The following is a 21,134-nucleotide window of genomic DNA, read 5'->3' as shown; positions in this document are numbered from 1 at the left end:
GGGAGAGCTATAGGTCTATCTGCTGAGCCATCAGCAGAAATTCTCTGGACCTCCTTGGTACTAGCTTGGGTGGAGAGGGGGCTTGGGCGCTGATCAAATGCATATAAGGTCAGTCTCTAGGGCATTGTCCTGCTCGATTAGGCAATGTCACTCTCCCTTGCCCCTGCCCTTCATGAGCGGCCTTTAAGCCTTTGAAGGTTTAAATGTCGCTCATGAATAACAGAGGCAATGCAAAGTAATGATGCCTTAGAAGGACAATGTTCTGGAGACTGATCATGTTTCCATATGATCAGCGCCAAAGGCCCTCTCCACCCAAGCTAGGACCAGGCAGTGACATAAAATGGCTGCTTATGACTCAGCAGGTAAACCTAAATGCTCCCCCCTAACAAGAAATTAAACAAGAAATATACATTTAAGGGTAAGATAGTCGAGCATATATTATTGTTTGAATGCTTTCTAGATAAATTAGCTGAAATTATATACTATATAATGAAAACTATGATATAGAATGACATATATTTATGTCAATGTAAAGGAAAACCATTTAATAAATTATTGATAGCAAAAACACTTTCAAGATAGGACGCAGTTTCAAAATATATCGTATTTCAATGATAAATCAACTATGAGTTATCTAGATATAAATTCTAAGACAACACAGAGCTGACAGTTGCTTTATGGACAGATATTGGCAAACTTAACAAATGAAACAAGGCTGCTGATATATCGCTGAAATAAAAACCATCAAAATGTGACCGAATTGTTCTCCGGGAAAAAATGAGTTTTAGGAAGAGGACGAAATAATCTGAACAGGATATAACTCTAATAATCGCTAAATTTTGTTCTTTTCAAAAGAAATCCTTTGTCATCAATTCTGGAGGTATCGATTTCTTGCCTTTTACAGTGAGGAAACATCTATTAGGACTAGTTACAATGAGAGAGAGAGAGAGAGAGAGAGAGAGAGAGAGAGAGAGAGAGAGAGAGATTAAACCTCATTGATTAAGAACAGTTGCAATGAGAGAGAGAGAGAGAGAGAGAGAGAGAGAGAGAGAGAGAGAGAGAGAGAGAGAGAGAGAGAGAGAGAAATTAAACCTCATTTATTAAAACCAGTTCAAATGAGAGAGAGAGAGAGAGAGAGAGAGAGAGAGAGAGAGAGAGAGATTAAACCTCATTTATTAAGACCAGTTGAGAAGAGAGAGAGAGAGAGAGAGAGAGAGAGAGAGAGAGAGAGAGAGAGATTAAACCTCATTTATTAAGACTAGTTCCAATAAGAGAGAGAGAGAGAGAGAGAGAGAGAGAGAGAGAGAGAGAGAGAGAGAGAGAGAGAGAGAGAGTAAACTTAATCTATTAAATCCAGATGCAATGAGAGCCTCAATGCCTTATTGCCTTATTCTATATTTGGGTTCCCCCAGGTCCCTCAGTGTGAGGCACCTCGTATATCCACCGGAGAGTTGTTAATGCATCTTCCGGTGTATTTTGCTTCTCCCAGTCTTGAGTCTTGGATGGTCTAGGATACATCTTAGCCATTTATCGAGCTTATTCTTAATCACATCTATGCTCACTCCTGATATGTTTCTTAGATGAGCTGGCAGCGCATTAAATAGTCGCTGCATTATCTATGTTGGTGCGTAGTGGATTAATGTCCTATGTGCCTTCTTTAGTTTTCCTGGTATAGTTTTGGGCAGTATCAATCTACCTCAGCTGGCTCTTTCTGATATTATTTAGCTCCATGATGTTTTCAGTAATTCCTTCGATTTGCTTCCATGCTTGTGTTATCATGTAGCGTTCTCTTCTCCTTTCTAGACTGTATAGTTTAAAAAATTGCAGTCTTTCGCAGTAGTCAAGGTCCTTAACTTCTTTTATTTTAGCAGTATAGGACCTTTGTACACTTTCTATTTGTGTAATATCCTTTTGGTAGTGTGGGTACCATATCACATTGCAGTACTCGAGTATACTACGTACATAAGTTTTGTAAAGCATAGTAATGTGTTCCGCTATTCTTGTTTTGAAGCGGCTGAATATCATTCCCATTTTTGCTTTACATTTAGCCAACTATTGCTATTTGGTCGTTTCATAACATATTTCTGTTTAACATTACACAGGGGTCTTTAATTGCTTCCTTGTTTGTGATTGTCTCATTATTAGGTCCCCTGTATGCACATACCATTCCTTCTCTGTTTCAATAGTTTATCGATTCCAATTTACCGGAGTTAAATACCATCCTATTTATCTCCCAAAATTCATATATTTTGTTTACATCTCTTTGTAATATGTTACTATCTTCATCACAAGTAATTTCTATACTTATTCTTTTGTCATTGGCGAAACTTCTCACTACCGAATTTTCAACATCACAGTCTATGTCTGAGATCATAATAACAAACAACACTGCAGCTAATACCGTACACTGTGGCGCGCCAGATATTACCTGATCTTCATCTGATTTCTCGTCATTTGCAACCACTATCTGTTTTCTCTTTTGCAGAAATATTTTTATCCATTTTCCTATCTTTCCCAAAATATTATGCTTTCTCATTTTTTTTCTCTAATATATTATGGTCTACCTTGTCAAAGGCTTTTGCAAAATCTAGACAGATCACATCTGTGTCTTTTTACTTTATAAATTTTTTTTATATGTTTCCATAGTGTGCTATCAGTTGGGTTTGTGTACTTTTTCCGGGCACAAAACCATGTTGACCTATATTAAATAAATTATTTTTAACCAAATGATTCATTATTTTCTTTTTTATTACCCTTTCATATGCTTTCATGATCTGTGATATAGACTAACACGTCTATAATTGCTTGCCTCTAGTCTTGATCCACTTTTGGAAATAGGGGTTATATTAGCTAATTTATGTTTAACATATATCTCGCTCATATCTATACTTTGTGTTATCAGTATTGCAAGTGGCTTCGCGATAGTGTGTGCAGTTTTTTTTTTTTTAACAAAATCGCTGGAACTCCATCTAGTCCGACCGGCGATCCATTTTTAATATCACTTATAGCCTGCACAATATCTGCTTCATTAATATCGATATCCATTAGATAGTCAACATTTTCTTCTCTCATTTCTGTTTCATTATTCTCATTCGCAATTTTTGACGTGAACTCATTCCTATATTTTTCTGCTATGTTGAATATTTCCTATTGTTTATTCGTTTAAACGTCCTTGAATTCTTAGAGGGCCTATTTCTAATCTTCCTTTATTAATCTCTTTTCCATAGGAGCAAAGTACTTAGTTTTTTTATATATATATTTTGAAGTGTGCCTTCTTTTAAGTCCCTTTTTTTAATTTTCTTTTGATTGTATAATCTTTTGTTTTGCATTTTTTACTTTACCTTTTATTTCCATCTTTTTCCAGAGTGTTTTTTTCTTTTGCAAGATTTTTCTTCCACTTTCTAATTTTCTGAAATGAGATCCTTCTGTCTCTTGGTATCCATGTTTGATGTTTATTGTTTTTTTTTTCGGTACATATTTTTTCAATTTTCTCCAGTATTTTGTACAGTATATCCGTATTTACCTGTATATTATCACTTACGAATAAATTTTTCCATTCTTTGATAATTCTTCATTTATCTCTGACCATTTTATATTCTTACTGTAAAAATTATATTTTCCATATCCTTCCCATCGTTTAGTGCTTTGATTATCTCTGCGATCACCTGCTTTGGAATGAACTATTAATTCTATGGCATTGTTGTCTGAAATTTCCGTGTTATACACTATTATTTCTTTAACATAATTCACCTCATTCACAAATACTAAATCTAGGACATTGTCCTTTCTTGTTTGAATGTGGTTTATTTGTTGCATATTATGTTCTAATAGCATATCTTGAAGCTTTTCAAATTGCCTCTTATCTTCTGCGCTACTATTGCTCTGTTTTTTTTATGTACTGTATATATACAACCATTTTCTTCTATACGCTCTTTCCAATCCACGAAGAAAAGTAAAAATCTCCAGATAGGAGTATATTCCAGTCTTTAAGGTTTCTACATATATCATCTATTTTTTCTATTATTATGTCAAACTCCTTAGTATTTTGGGGTCTATAAACTACAATATTCACTAGTTTTTCATATTCAAATTCTACCACAATCAATTCTTATTCTGTGTTGCTGTATTTTTCACAGACTTTTCCTTGATTTATGTATCTTCCATATACTGCAGTTCCCCCTAAATTCCTATTTGTTCTGTCTGATCTATATGTTTAGAAACCATTTATCTGGTCATCACTGCCAGTCTCTTAGGAATACCATGTTCCACTTATGTTTAACATTCTATTTTATCAATTTGGGTTAGTTCTTCTAAGAACTCTATTTTCTTTTTAGAGTTACTCGTGACTAAACCCTGTGCATTCATCACTATTATGGTATATGTTTCATCCCCATTATTTAATATTGGTAATAATATGGATTCTCCCATGCTTCTTTCCTGTTCTGATATAATGTTCTTTTCTTCATTTCCAGGAATTCTGCCATTGAAAAATCCAACTTTTCTATTATACATGCTCTGTCGCCTTCATATTTATTTATTTGTGTATACCTGCAATTATCCCCATATCTGCACCAATCCCTGGCATTATAAATGCATTCTCTGTAGTTGGGCTCCAATTGTGCATATATGGGCCTTTCGTGGATAGCGCAGCATATACTCGGCTTGTTTTTTTGTTTTTATTTTTGTTTAATTTTTGCTTTAATTTTTCTTTTCTGTTTGCTGAGTTTTCTGACTTTCATTCATGGTTGCAGGATGCATATATCGACAATTTTTTTTGAATTTGCATCCTTTCCCTCCATTCAGGTTTTTGTATATTTTTGGATGGAGATCTCTGGTTTCGTCTCCATATCCGTCTAAATACGCACATTTACCATATATTTCGTAATTATGGCATAGCTTTGGATGCTTATAGTAGCATTTTTCACCACTTATGAAATACCACACACAAGGTAATATTGTTATGCAAATACTAATACGAACATAAATTTCCCAGAATAAATTTCCTCATGCACACTATGTAATTACTAAATATCTTTTTTGGTAAACACATGTATTAGGAACCAAAAACTATATAGTGATTAAATCCTGACCATCTGTTCTTGTTCACAAATCATGCTATAACTGCACAGTGAAAAGGAATCGGTTCAATATTTGGTGTTGAGCATTGTTGACCTTTAGGAATAAAGCAACCAAATAACTTTTCATCCTAACATATTTGATTTAGTGTTTGAGAACTTCAAGGCATCTTTATCCTTGGATCCCGCTTTGGTTCCATCAAATATGTAAGCTACATTTGCTATCTTCCATTTTTTTCCTTGCATTCCTTAAAGTCGTTGACAATTTGAATAACTAAATATGTTATTTTTTTATGGGCAGTAGGTGAATATATATCATATCACGATAGGAATCACAGAGGTTGTCTACTTAAATTGACTAAAACACTAAATATTCTGATGCTTGATATGTGACATTTTTTTTTTATTTGTCATTTTAAACAGTGAACAGATGCTCTGCCAAAGAAACACTAAAGTTTTCCAGGTCAGTAAAAACTCAGCACCTGACACTCTCTAAACTGAATCAGAATTGATATGGAGAACCATTAGTAAATTATTTACACGAAATGATGAAAACTTTTATTGATAATAGATTCTGAAGTTACTGATGTACTTTAATAAAGACAGAGTGTACTTTAGCTTACATCCGACTTAACCATGGATGAGGAAAGGAGTATATAAAAATTGTGAGTAGATATTTATTTATGATAGACAATGCATGTCTTGATTAAATTATCTGCAGTAGAAAAAGTGACTACATAGTGAAATTAAAGAGGAAAAGAGTAAAATGAAGATTGATTAATGTAAGATGAATATAACATTAAAGAAATATCACATAAAAAGCTACAATCAGGGTTCATGAATATACTCTAGACACAAATACAAAATACGAAGTGCAAGAATAGTCTGTATCAAAAAAATAAATAAAAACATAATGTTATCTATTTAGGCCCAATAGAGAAATATCTCTAGGTCGCTAATTGGCGATCATTACACTTAAGTTTAGAGTATTTCCCTTTGCATGTCCCAAGTTAATGGACAGTAATGTTCGAGATTAAATACTGTGGAGGGAGTTTGGCTGGCCTTGGGGAGCCCAGTGGAATGAATACAGTATTGCTGCACCTGTTGCTCCTCCATAAGAGAAAGTGGGCAATAAATAGCTCTCGACATAATTCCGGGAGATGTCATTAACCTAAAAAAAAAAAAACCTGAAAAGTTAGGCTCTCATTATCCACGGCTATTGCATTAAAGAGATCGTCCTTTTGTCTCTGTTTTTATCTTTTAGAAGTAAGTTATCCGGGTTTATTGTGCTCACGAGATTAATATTTAAAAAATAATGACTTAAATTGATAATGGATATGACTTAAGTATCATTTCAATTATTATTATTATTATTATTATTATTATTATTATTATTATTATTATTATTATTATTATTATTATTATGCTAGGCTACAACACAAGTTAGAAAAGCAGGATGCCTTAAGCACAAGGGCTTCAAACGGGGAAAAATAGACCATTAAGGAATGGAAGCAACCAAATACATAAACTAAAAGAGGAGATATAAAGTATTAAAATAACATATTTTAAGAACAGTGACAACATTAAATTAGACATATATATGACCATTAAAAACTAAAAGAACCACGGGAAGCGAAAGGAAATAGAATAATGTGACCTTGTGTATCCTCAAGAAAAAGAACTCTACTCCAAGACATTGGAAGACCCTGGCACTACTAAAGACAAGAGAATATTGGTATGACTTTGGAGTGTCATTCTCCCAGAAGAGCTTCTTAACATAGCTAAAGCGTCTGTTCTACCTTTACCAAGAAGAGAATAACCACTGAACGATTACAGTGCAGTAGACAATCCCTTGAGCGAAAAAGAATTGTTTGGTAATCTCAGTGTTGTTAGGTTTAATGAGCACAGAGGAGAATGTGAAAAGAATGGGTCAGGCTATTCGATGAAAGTGTAGGCAAAAGAAAAATTAGCAGTAACCACAGAGAGGGATCCAATTTTGTACTGTCTGGCTAGTCGAAGGACCAAATAACCCTCCAGCAGTAGATTTAAAGGTGTGGCTGGTGCCCTGTCGAACCTGCTACCTACAGAGAATATAATATCGTAAAGAATATAGCATCTAATTTTATTATATATTTGTATAAATTGCATCAACGTTTGAAATTATATATAACCTGTTTATATTTGCAATGCTGTGAAATATTGTTACAAAAGATTTGTTATAACATAAAGAATATTTTCAGAATTAAATGGGTATAGTGTAAATCAGTTCCACCTGAATTATGTCAAAAGCCACTGGGCCTGAAGAAAGAGTTACAGCATTGACATGTAATGTAAACTGTTGTCATTCTTTTACTTCCCAGGTCAAATCATGAGGGAGGTTATACAAAAGCTGGGGACTTTGAGGTGGGGCAACCTAGATCTGGACGACCTAGGTCACAGGTGTCATGTAACAAAAGGATACCACCTATCTCCTAGCGGAAGCACCTGACCCCCAACGAGACAGGTGCCATTAAACTCAGCCTTGGAAGTAGAGTGAGGAGAATCGGGTGCGGGAGACATGAGACAAGTATTATAGATGTGGCCCTTCGTCTTGCTTGACTTGCATAGAAATTAAGATTGTAATGTTTACTTAATAAGTCAGGATTGGGATTTGAGATAAATTGCTATTCTACTGATGGAAATAGATTAACAGTTACTTGATCTGAGTCGAATCTTCCACAGTGTGTCAATTATTCACAAGTTAATTTCCACTGTACTGTACTGATAAAATCATTTGAAAGTGGGCGAGAAACTTGTATTTCGTCTATTGAGTAATCACAAGATTTAAAGTTATATTTCACTCGCTTTGAAGATGTATGCTTTTTTTTTATTGGTTGGGGGGGGGGATTGAATTAGACAATAAATCCTCATACGTTGTAAAAAGTGTATAATTCACCGCCTCTAATCAATTTTATTACATAATGGCCCACGCCCCTGTGGCACTTTTTACTATCAACCAATTAGGAGCAATTTGAAGCTCTGTATAAAGGATTTTTCACAGTTTTTTATTCCTTAATAAATGCTTTAGGCTGAATAAAATTTAAAGTAATGGAGAAGATGGAAATATAGTGGAAATTTATAAACAACTCTGGTTATAAACTATAGTTTTGGTCCTAGAATATAGTGAATATAACATGTTGAGTTATTCAAGTAGAACAAGAAAGTAAAAAAAAAAATAGGGAATTCTAATATTAAAACACTCTTTAGTTCTCATCTATTCACCGACAATTGATTCTACCAAAGGAAATAAAAGTATGAAGTGATAGCTTTTTCATCAGCTCAATCATATAACAATAATTACTAATGTCGGTACTTAGACCAATAGCTTGGACTTCATTCTGAAGAAAATATTAGTATTTGGTTGAACTCGTTGGCCACAACGAAGCTTCATTGGTAATTTTGGTTTTATTTTTTTGTCGGTGGTCTCTGGGAATGTCAAAATGTCTAATTGTTTTATATATTTTAGTATTCCTAATTATACGTGCACACACATATACAGTATATTTATATATATATATATATATATATATATATATATATATATATATATATATATATATATATATGTATATATATATATATATATATGCATATATATATTTATATATATATATATATATGTATATATATATATATATATATATATATATATATATATATATATATATATATGTACGTATATATATATATATATATGTATATATATATATATATATATATATATATATATATATATATATATATATATATATATATATATATATATATATATATATATGAGAGAGAGAGAGAGAGAGAGAGAGAGAGAGAGAGAGAGAGAGAGAGAGAGAGAGAGAGAGAGAGAGAGAGAGATTATTTTCTATGATATACGAAAGCAATCAGCCTAAAATCTCACTTACTTTCTTCTGGCCCATCAGCTGTCCATCCTATTGGAGGTGTAATTATAAAAGGCAAAGAAAACATGGGAATCCATCATCCAGTCATTATCTAAGTTCTTGAAAGAGATTTTTGTTTTCTAGGTTTTACAATTTACAGGTAAAGGTTAGACATAATTGGGGGGATACACTAAAACAATCGCAATCATTTTAACAAAATCTCAAATAAATTGAACATGTAATCATAGCGGACAGAAGCTGTCTTCATTCATATTGTGGATCTTAGTGTTTTGGCACAAATATAGATATATAACATAGAAATAATGGAATCTACTTTGGGTATAAATTTGTAAATGATATGGTAGTGATATGGTATTGGGATGGTTGCCATTTGCAGATAATAATATGCTGGTTTGAAATTGCAAAGGAATACTTTAGTGCAAAAGTCTCACTGGTTATCTTACTGGATAAAATATTTAAGAAAAATTATACAAATTATCAACTTTTAAGTTTAAAATATATATATATATATATATATATATATATATATATATATATATATATATATATATATATATATATATATATATATATATATAAACAGTGGCAATAAATTATTGCATGGATTTTTTTCAGAACTGGAATGATTCATTACTATCTGAAGACAGATAAAAAAGATATCTATAGAATATTTGAATAAAAAAAATATATATCAGATAATGTACAAGAGATTAGTAATTAACAATTGGATTTTATCTATCGCAGTATAAAAATCCAAGAAGGCTTTTCTCGAGCCAGTTTAATTTTGGATATTGGTATGGAAACTAACTGTAACTAACACGAAAAGCTGAAAAGATATAAGTAAAATATTGCCATCGTAACCCAAAACAAATAATCGATATTTTGTGGTGACTTGGTCATGTAGAGACAATGTATGAAAAAGGTTTGATTCATATGATTGGACAAGATTGTTGGACATATAGTAATAAAGGAATTCTGAGAAATAAGTTTATTAACATCAAGAATGTTCTAGCATTCAAAAAACAAATATAAGTATTCAGCATGCAATTAATCAATAAATGAAGATTACCAGTCATAGGAGTTTCTATAGTTCATTGTTATCATACAAGAAAAAATATTTAAGAAATGTTGTCTTGCAATGATAATATCGGAGAGAGGATAGACACTTGGACACATGACCCACTCGTCGAGAAGGAAGAAATTTCATAAAGTATTTTGTCCTGGAAGTCCGATGATAAAAAAAAAGGTTCCCAGCTAACGAATTCTTGAGGAGAAATAAATGGCTTAACTTACTTGCAGGTATCAAATTCAATAACTTATTAGGAAAACGATTTTGGTATATTCACACATAATTTGTTTTCGTTATCTTCCATCTTTTCTCTGCTCCTAAGGATAATCTTCAGGTTGATCTGAAGGTAATAATTTTCCTAAGTTTACAAAATATTCATAAATGTAACAAAAGTAGCAATATTAGATACACTATCCAGAACCATTTTTTAACTGTAAGACATTTTAGTTTACAAACATTAAAAAGAAACTCTGTTCCAGTAATCTAAAGGGTTTTTTTGTTACCTCACACTATACTTATGATTCTGAATTAGGTTAAATTCAAAGATGCAGTATGATCTGAAAAGATCGGTTGGGTTTCAATATTCCTGCCATTTTCCTAATATTAGGACAAGGGGTGACAGCTGAAGTGTCTATAAATATTCAGTGTGTGGAGTACAATACTTGATAACATTAATTTTACCTTTTTTATTTGTTCACCTGAAGGAAAATACTAAAAAAAAAAATCTTTATGGAAGATGCATTTAGAAATGGACTATGGCAGCCAGAGCAATTTGTAGTAAGACAAATGACTAAAAAAATAAAATTTTCTTCAACGTCCGCCATTGTATCATAGTTATTGTTAAAGTATAAGGGTATTAACATATTTCGTAAAAAAAAACTATCTCCATATTTTTACCAAGAATTAAGAAAATAAGTCTTTATTAACAAACGTGATATTCTTATTCTGCCAATGACATTAGTTATAGAAATTTCATATGTACTTTTCCAGAGATATTGATAAACTTGTATACAAATTAGTCTCAAAAATATTTGCAATGGTTGTTCACCTTTGAAACTCTCCTCAAGTATGATGTTTAATAAAGATTTTGATTGGAATGAAAACAAAATTATAATCCTGAGTTGATTTTAGATTAAAATTTCCTGTACAACGTGATTTTTACATACATAATATTACTATTATTATCATCTTTGTCATTATGATTGATGATGAAAACTTCTTAGAGATCCTTTCAATATATTTTATAGTTTTCTGAGCATAGAGAGTAAGGTTATTTTAAAGCAAAATACCAAAATCCAATGGAATTTTAGCTTTAGAAGGTGAGTCGATAAAGGAGGTTAAGAGTTTTTTTTTTTTTTTTTTTTTTTTTACGTTAATGAGCGAGAATATTTGTTCATACTATATTGAAATAGTACGTGTTTTTCCTTTTTTTTCTAATATTGCAACTAATAATATTAAAGGGACAAAAGACGTCGAAACTAAATGCCAGACTACAGCCATCTCCCGAAATCCAGGGTTCCAGTTACCATGGGATCCCTTTGTTAATCTCTGACCAACTCACGTTATATTGCGATAAGACTTGTAGCTGATCAATGGATTATAACTCAGGGTTGAGGATTGGTGATAAATGGCGGGGATAAATTGTAGAAAGGGAAGGTAGGGATGCAGGAGGTTGTCTTTGGAGGGTCAGAATTTTGCAACGCAATCACTCGTTTTATGAGCAGTTTACCATGAAAGGAGTTTCAGTTATACTTAGAATTATTATTTTTTTTATATTATCATTTCTTAAAAGTCGAAAAAAATCCCTTATTGAGAAATTCCTTTATTAACGATATAATAATAATAATAATAATAATAATAATAATAATAATAATAATAATAATATTTATCTAAATGTTTCAGTAAATAAAACTACTAATATTTCTACTCATACGCTAACAATTTAATTGCTCTGTTTTGATCTTGGGTTTGTCCTAGGTCTAAAATAATATATGGATATTGTATGATTTATATTCATATATTTGGTTACAATTCTTATTATTTTTATTCTAGTGAAATTATATTAAGATAGGCTCCACTTTGTAGAGCTGATTTTTGCCAAATTTTTTTATTTTTATTTCTTTGCTAAAAGTCTTCCTTTGGCCTAGCTGAATGCTGTGATACATGTAGAATTCATCTCCAACCTCTATAACGGTCCCCATGGTCGTCAACGCAACCTACCTGTATAACATATATCATTGCATGTTGGGTGAAGTGCCATATGTTCATAGTAAAAATAAGAAATATCATTAGTAATAGTGTGATTTTTATAGTCTCCCTCATAAAAATTGTAACTTTAGTAGTTATAATAATCATAATAATATTTCTGTAAATAATAATTATAGTAGGTATAATATATATCATTGCATGTTGGGCGAAGTGCCATATATTCGTAGTAAAAAAATTTATAGCCTACCTCTCAAAAATTGTAAATTTAGTAGTAATAATGATCATAATAGCATTTCTGTAAATAATAATTATAGTAGGTGTAATATATATCATTGCATGTTGGGCGAAGTGCCATATGTTCATAATAAAAATAAGAAATATCATAAGTAATTGTGTACCTCACAAATATTGGTCAAAGTCGTTTTCTAATATTAGTTTCATCAAAGAAAACTACTTTAGGGTTTGCTATGAGATTATTTCCCATTATCCTATGTCCTCAGAAAAAAAAAGATTTTTCCATTTTTTTTTTGGGGGGGAGGGGTGTATTTCTTCGCTTGACCAGCTTTTATGCCTTAAATAATATATTTTTTTCAGATGTTTTAGGCTATTAAATGACATAATAACTACAAACTCAGGGAAGGTTTTGTCCCTAAATCGAGATTTGAATTTTTGGTGATTATTTATTTATAATTATCGCTCCATCATCGGCGGGGCTTTCACTGAAGTTATTGCTCGTTTTTTTCTTGCTATGTGCTTATTTACTGTTTGATTTTGATAAAACTTTGTGTGTATGTTCCAGGTGGATATACCAACATGCCTACAGACCGAATTTCTATTCAAGACAGTAGTTTCTCACCGATCACCAAATAACCTTTAGTATAATGGGCACGAATATCACATTTTTTTTTTCATAGTATCATTTATTTTCCCTATAGGTTGATAAAACTCACAGAGGATATGCGTTATTATAGTGCTAATAATGCTTGAAAATTTCATTAGCGTGTCTTCATTAGTGTATTTTTTGGCAAATATTTTTACGATCGGCACCCCTGCAAAGTGGAGCCTACCGTGAAGGGTTTGGTGTGACATTTACTTGCTGATTTTGCAAAAAAAATCTTTCAGTAGAGAAATCAAAAGTTCCGGTAGTATCCATATATCCCTCATCTCTTGGGGTTAGGAATCATTAATTTATCAAACAAAATTAGTGACTGTTTTCTATTCCCATATGTATTGGGACGATTCTAATTCAAAAATTAAATTAAAGAATCCTCCCTTTGAATCATTAAAGCTTTAGAGAAACACACGCACTCACACAGATAGACAGTAACACACATATACATTCACACGCACATGCACACTCACAAACACGTACACACACACACACACACACACACACACACACACACATATATATATATATATATATATATATATATATATATATATATATATATATATATATATATATATATATGATCTATTGAAAAAGGTTCATGTTTTCTATAACGATTTAACCATTAATTTGACGATTTGCTTATGAAATTATTATTATTATTATGATCATTAGTAATAGCCAAGCTACAACCATAGATGCAAAAGCAAGGTTCTATAGGCTCAAGGACTCCACCAGCTGAAAATAGGCTGTTGAGGAATGGAAATAAGGATATAATTAAACGATCATAAAAGAATTAACAATTAAGATAAAACATTATGAAAACAGTAACATCAAATCATAGTTCATATAAAAACTATTAAAAGACTCATGTCAGGCTGTTCAATTTAAAGACATTTGCTACAAGTTTGAACTTTTCAAGTTCTACCGATTCGACTACCTGATTAGGAAGATCATTTCACCATTTGGTTATAGCTGGAATAGATCTTCTAGAATACTGTACTGAGCCTAGTGTTGGAGGAGGCCTGACTATTAGAATTAACTCGATTCCTTGTATTACGAACAGGATGAAACAGTGCGGGAATATCGGAATGTAAAGGGTGATCAGAACTATTGAAAAAATATTTAGCAACATTTATAATGAACAAATAAAATGTTATGTTGAGACTCAAGCCATGTTGTGCAAACAAACATGACTTTACCCATTAAACCATAAGGGCTAATCTTCATTCTTAAATGTCGTATTCCATAGGTTAATGATTTCGTTGGTGCTACGTAAATATCATTAATAATATTCAATAACAATAATAAATGAAAGCAGTTTTGTTAATCTTACCCAGACCTAAAATTAGATTATTTTTCCCCGCAGGTTATTTTTCATATATAAAATGGGGGTTAACATCTGTTATTAAAGGGAAATTGAGATGATTCATCTACAAGTGGTGATATAAAGAGTAAAAGACGGAGTGAGAGAGAGAGAGAGAGAGAGAGAGAGAGAGAGAGAGAGAGAGAGAGAGAGAGAGAGAGAGAGAGAGAGAGAGGGGGGGGGGGATAGATTAACTTGCAAAGTCAATATTAGATAAAATAACATCAGATATTCCCTTTGCTCCTAAATGTTTGACTATCAGAGCAGTAAAATCAAACAAGTTAAACTTGGATATTTGCAGTAGATGTAAAATCGCCATTAGAAATTCATATTTAATTAATAGCTGAAATTGCATGTAACTCCGAGCACATGATTTTCTGAATTCTCTAGAAATATAGGATAGAGCTAAGAAATGTGAAAATCATTTTAGGGTAATTATTTAATGTAGTCCCTAACTGGGGGAAATACTCGAAGAGTAATACATAAGGTTTTTATAAAAGCGTTCAGCAAGTTATTATAGTTGGTCTATCAAATAATTATACCCGAAGTGCAGTAGAAAAAATAAATTAGGAATACTTCCAATAAAACGTGATCGACTAAACTGACTAAACCTTGAAATATTTTCTTACGTTTTATCCCCTGAATGGATTCATTATTACACAAGTAATAGGGAAAATATAAACATTACAAAATTCTATATACATATGAGATTATGGCATAATTAAACAAGCCATGCATACTTGAAGATTGCTAAATTTTTGCTGATATTACATATACACACTATAAAGATTTTGATAAGCATAATTGCGTATTGTATCTTATGAAATAGAAAAAAAAATATAATTTTAGCGATTAAACATAGATCAGCAATGCATATATTTCCTAATATGGAATCCATTATCATAACATTACTTTATTCAGCGTTCATCCCCATGAGTCTGATTCACAAAATTTTAGACATTAATATTCATGGAGAGTGTCCCAAGAAAGACGAAATAAAAAGGATACATCAAGACCATGTAGAGTGAATAGCAAAGAGCGCTTAGTTCATTGTCGCTGAGAGCACGATTCAGCAAATTTATTAGAAATTATTAACTGCCTCCTAATCACAAAATAGGGATGTACTATCATGAACAAAAGTTTGTTCCCTTTGACCTCCAAAGAGTGAACACGAATCGCCTCATTATGAATCAAAGAAGTTTTTGACCAAATGATTCATGGAAAACCCAATAGATGGCGCAACGCAAGGATGTTGGGCGCAGAGAGGAATAGAAAGTATTTATTTTTATAAATCACTGAGTAAAGTCTCCATAATCTGATATCGTTAGAAAGTGATAGAGGATATTGTTGTTTTTGACGTTACTGGGTTTGCGTGTGAAATGTGCAGTTAACGAAATATGCTAGATAAATATGAGAATAAAATCATGTTTACGATATCTACAATCTTGAATTAGTATTCTCATATATTATCGTATTTTATCAACAGACATGATCAACCAAGGATCACTACAAAACATTTTAGCTTAAATGTGTACGGAAGTGTTTTATAATATGCAAGTCGCCTATCGTAAAAACAAAATAAACATTTGTAGATGCAAGACGGCATCTTTTTTTTTTTTTATTTCACTTGCGTTATTAATGTAGTAACCACAAACTGCAGTTTCATATGCAAATATTCATAGATCTTTCATATTGCGTAAGTGGGCCAACATTCTGAGCGAAGGTGGTCGATATGGGGTATGACACCGTTTTTGGACACTTGAAAAAAAAATGATTTTTCTGTCATTTGATATATATTAAGTCAATACGAAATATGAAAATACTTTCACCATTGTTAATATTTAGTAGCAAGAGGGAAAGGCTGAAAGAGAAAATTTTTTTCAATAACGTAACAAATATTCAAAATAATTAGAGAGAGAGAGAGAGAGAGAGAGAGAGAGAGAGAGAGAGAGAGAGAGAGAGAGAGAGAGAGAGAGAGAGAGTAGCCTTTAGTTTCTGCTCTACATTAACACCATCGTAAAACAAGCCTCATGTTACTACTTTCATATTATCACCCTGTCAATAGCAAAGCAGATATACTTATTAGTTTCAGGAATAGCTTGACATATTTTTACGATGCTTTGTTGTCGGAAATTTGTGGCAAAGTAGTTTTCCAGTGCTCTTAATGAAGAGCTAATTGAAATGAGTTAACGACCTTTTTATTGATATTTCTATGCTATTGTAGGAATTAAATTTCTCTATCATGGGAAGTCAGTAGTCGGGGTTTTTGTCATTCCTAGACTCATTCTTGTCATATGGTAATGTTACCAACCACTAGTGGAAACTTTTGCCAGTTAGGTTGGCTAGTAAATAACCCATCTTAGGGTGTACATTTCAACTCAAACTAATTCTCTGAGTGATTGTTTTTTAGATAGTAGACATTGTGTGTGAAGTGTTGTGCTCCTGGTTTGTCAACATTATTACTATCTTACTTGATTACTTGATATGTTTCCTTCTTTTCTTAGAATTAGCATATTCTTTGAATTTCCTTTTTCTATTTCACAAAAACAATTTCTAGTAATATTTAATATTACTTTTCTTTACAAAATCTAAAAATAACTTTGACTAAAACTTATTCTTAAAACCTCTGTATTGTTTTCATACAGTGTGTGTGACACATTTCATTAGCAATTCACCAAGTTGATTGTTTTTTTGTCATTAATTTGATTTTTACATTTTCACTTTCATTGAAGAACGTTAAATCATTTTTGCTCTGAGCTTTGTATCATGCGATCTTCCAGAACATTTTGTATTAATTAGTAGTGAAGTAAAAGGGTGTTTACTAAAAATACTATTTTTTGTTAATATGTTATTAGTATTTACACACAGTGCTTCAGTACGATGTCCAACCTCCATCTACATCGATGACCTCACGCAGATGATTAGGTATGGAATCTACAAGATTCATGCAACGTAGCGGAAGGTCGACGGACACTCTCCCACAGATTATTGGCTTTAGTTTCCGCTGTCTGGTGGGTACAGTGCTCCCTAACGTCCCATTCGCGAACCATCATAGCCCAAAGGTGTTCAATTGGGTTCAAGTCGCATCCTTTTCATGGCCACTCCAAAATTTCAATTTCAGGATGATCCTGTAGCCAGTTACTCACCACGCGGCTCTTATGGATGGGACTTTGATCAAGGACCAACTTTATTAAACCAGGAGCAGGAACTGCCAGTCTGAACTGTTGGAATTAACACTTGTTCCAGGATTTCGACGCATTTTTCTCCTGTGAAGCTGCCATCGATCTTGACAAATTCGCCAGGACCATATCCCCACATCCATCCCCAGAATGATACTGCCACTCATCGCTCGATGATGGATGTGATTCTCCTGATAGTGCGTGTTGGGTTGCCGCCAACAATGCCTAGCTCGGGCTGCCACTGACTGAAATACCTTCTCATCAGTAAAGATTATATTTTTCCAATAATTTTCGTCATGTGGAAGGTGTGCTAAAGCTAACCCAAGGCAACATTCCTTGTGTGAAGGAGTGAGCATTCCCTTATATGATGGGACATGACAGCAAATCCCTGCTTCATTGAGTCTTCGTCTCAAGGTCATGGGATGGCAGTTTAACCTCAGATATCTAGTATGCAAAGCCGACGTCCTCATAGGATGCATTTCACAGGCTTCTACAATCTGGGCATCTATCCTTGTCAAGGTTGCCCGTGGCCTTCCACTTCGAGGCCTTGTTTTCACAGAGCCCTCCTCCTCCCACTGGGCGATCCACTTTCTGACCATTTTGGTGCTTCTCTCAATTCGATGGGCAATGTTTGCCCCAGTCAACCCACTTTCCCATAATCCGATAATTCTTTCTCGTTCAGCAATCACCTCTGTGGAATTTGCGTGTCCCCCAGGCATTGCTGTTATGGTGGAGTGATAAATCTATATACACAAAATTAGTTAGAGATGTCAACTACATTATCTCAAATACTGGAATAAAAGCGTTGTCAATGGAAGGATTTTCAGCCTAAAACTTTTCGGAGTCCCAAGTGGCTCTGGTCAATAGCAGCAGAAGGTAGAGTGTGTAATAAGACTGGCTGCAGTGTGTCTGGAGCTAACTGCTACGAAAGATTTACTTTTCACCACCCTGGGTAACTTCATAAACTTTGGTGCATATGGACATGTTGATTTAAAAAAAGTGTCAACTCTATAACATTGTTTGTATATAAAAAGTCTTCATGACCATCGCATTATAAATTACATAAACAATACTCACAATTGGACAAGCAAATAAATATTTATTTCTCAGCTCGTTTAAATTGTATTAACCTTACACCACCTTTAACTACCAAACAAAAATCACTGAAAAGATCCTTTGATTTTCACGTGATTTAGATTGCCACTTTCCCAGTAACATACACTTTCATATTCTGTTCCTGTTTTTATTTCTGTGCTCTTAGAATAATCCTCTGACTTGTTTCTATCTTGTTACATAATATGGAAATATTACATTCCTGGAAATATCTAAATTGTATAGTATATTTTGGAAAAAAATAAGTGTGGTGATATTTTTTGTTTCTAAAATCCCATTCGGTTGCCATCCCCCATATCACCCACCTTCGTTCAGAATGTTGGCCCAATTATGCAATATGAGAGATTTATGTATATTTGCATATGCAACTATAGTTTGTGGTTACTACACTACTACATTAATTACGCAAGTGAAATAAAAAAAAGAAACATTATACACTTGCTTCGACAAACGTTTATTTTGTTTTTACGATGAGTGACTTACAGATTATAAAACACTTCCGGACACATTTTAAGCTAAAATGTTCTGTAATGACCCTTGGTTCGTCATGTCTGTTGATAAAATACGATAATATATGAGTATTCCAATTCAAGAAGGTAAATATCATAAGCATAATTTTATTCTCATATTTATATAGCATATTTCGTTAACTGCTCATTTTACACGTAAACCAAGTAACGTCAAAAACAACAAAATCATCTATCACTTTTTAACGATATCAGATTATGGAGACTTTACAAAATGCTGTAGAAAAATAAATGCTTCCTATTCCTCTCTGCGCCCAACGTCCATGCGGTGCGCCATCTATTGGGTTGTCCATGAATTATTTGTTCATGATAGTAGAAGCCATTTTCAAGCAAAGTCTCTAAACTGTACTGGCTCATATTAAGTACTATTGTAAGCTCAAATATATTCCATTATGGATTTATGCATACACTTACACACAGTACTGACACCTCTTGCTAAGTTTGCTTTAATTATTATTATTATTATTATTATTATTATTATTATTATTATTATTATTATTATATATATATATATATATATATATATATATATATGTGTGTGTGTGTGTGTGTGTGTGTGTGTATATGTATATGTATATACGTACACACACGCAGACAAAACCCTTCTCACTCTCTTTCCTAACTGCTTGACACTAGTTTGGTAATTTCTGGGAGATTGTTGGTTTCCTCTGAGAGAGAGAGAGAGAGAGAGAGAGAGAGAGAGAGAGAGAGAGAGAGAGAGAGAGAGAGAGAGAGAGAGAGGGGGCGTACTTTTTATTGCATAAGGCAGATTATTATTATTATTATTATTATTATTATTATTATTATTATTATTATTATTTCAATTTGGTAAAAGACCATCTATAATACGTGGCTTAATGTAATATGATTGCTACCTCAGTGGGATTGATTTTATATAAGACTTTTTCATATTGGTCATATCTTATCATTTTTTCCCGAAGTACAGTTTACTAATATACTGGAAATATTCATATTTTTAGAGAGAAAATATATTAAAGTTTTGTGTAATCATTTACTTGATCTGTGAATTATAATTCTAAAAGTGCAGAGTCATTTTAGATAAATTTACAGAAAAGCAAAATTGTACTACGGTCACTCTGTGTTACACAGTAAAATTACACACTAAAAAGTTTAGGTTTGAAGTTTGGTCATTTTGCGAAACCGAAAAAAAATGATTAAGAATATGGAACCGAAGTCTGACGTGTTGGTTCACAATAACTGCTTCGGTAGCTCACAGACCTAGGAACTTGCCAGGCTTTACCTTGGTTTCAAACAGGATTTGTCATCAGAAAATTAGTAAATCAACTGCATTATGCTGAAAGCGACCATCCCATCCCGGACGAGGATCCTTCCGAACAATGTTTACGCTTGAACCAGTTTGGCCGTTGCCATGGTAACTGACGTCATGATTTCAGCTCCTTAATCTGACTTTGTATTCATAGTGTTTAAAGCAACATGCAGTTACTCTGCCCATTGTCAAGGTCATACTGAGGAGCGAAGGTAACAATGACAGTTTATATGGGGGAACAGGAATGCTTATGGTTGGGTTTTTTTTGGCTGGAGTTGCCCTGAAGCCAAGGGGATCCATGGGAGGTTTAAGATGGTTTAATGATGTGGTGATGCGTATTCCTGGACTAGTGAAGCTTATCCAGTCAATATGTGCTGGGCAAAAAGCTCACTTGCCTTACTCACCCTTCACTTTTATTCCCCGAATGAATATCGCTACATTCTGAAAATACATGTGTTTATAGCATCCTAATGGAATTTTTG

The sequence above is a fragment of the Palaemon carinicauda genome, chromosome 23 (genome assembly GCF_036898095.1).
Source record: "Palaemon carinicauda isolate YSFRI2023 chromosome 23, ASM3689809v2, whole genome shotgun sequence".
In the NCBI taxonomy this organism is placed as follows: Eukaryota; Metazoa; Arthropoda; class Malacostraca; order Decapoda; family Palaemonidae; genus Palaemon; species Palaemon carinicauda.
The sequence above is the reverse complement of the archived record's forward strand: the minus strand, read 5'-3'. Positions refer to the sequence as shown.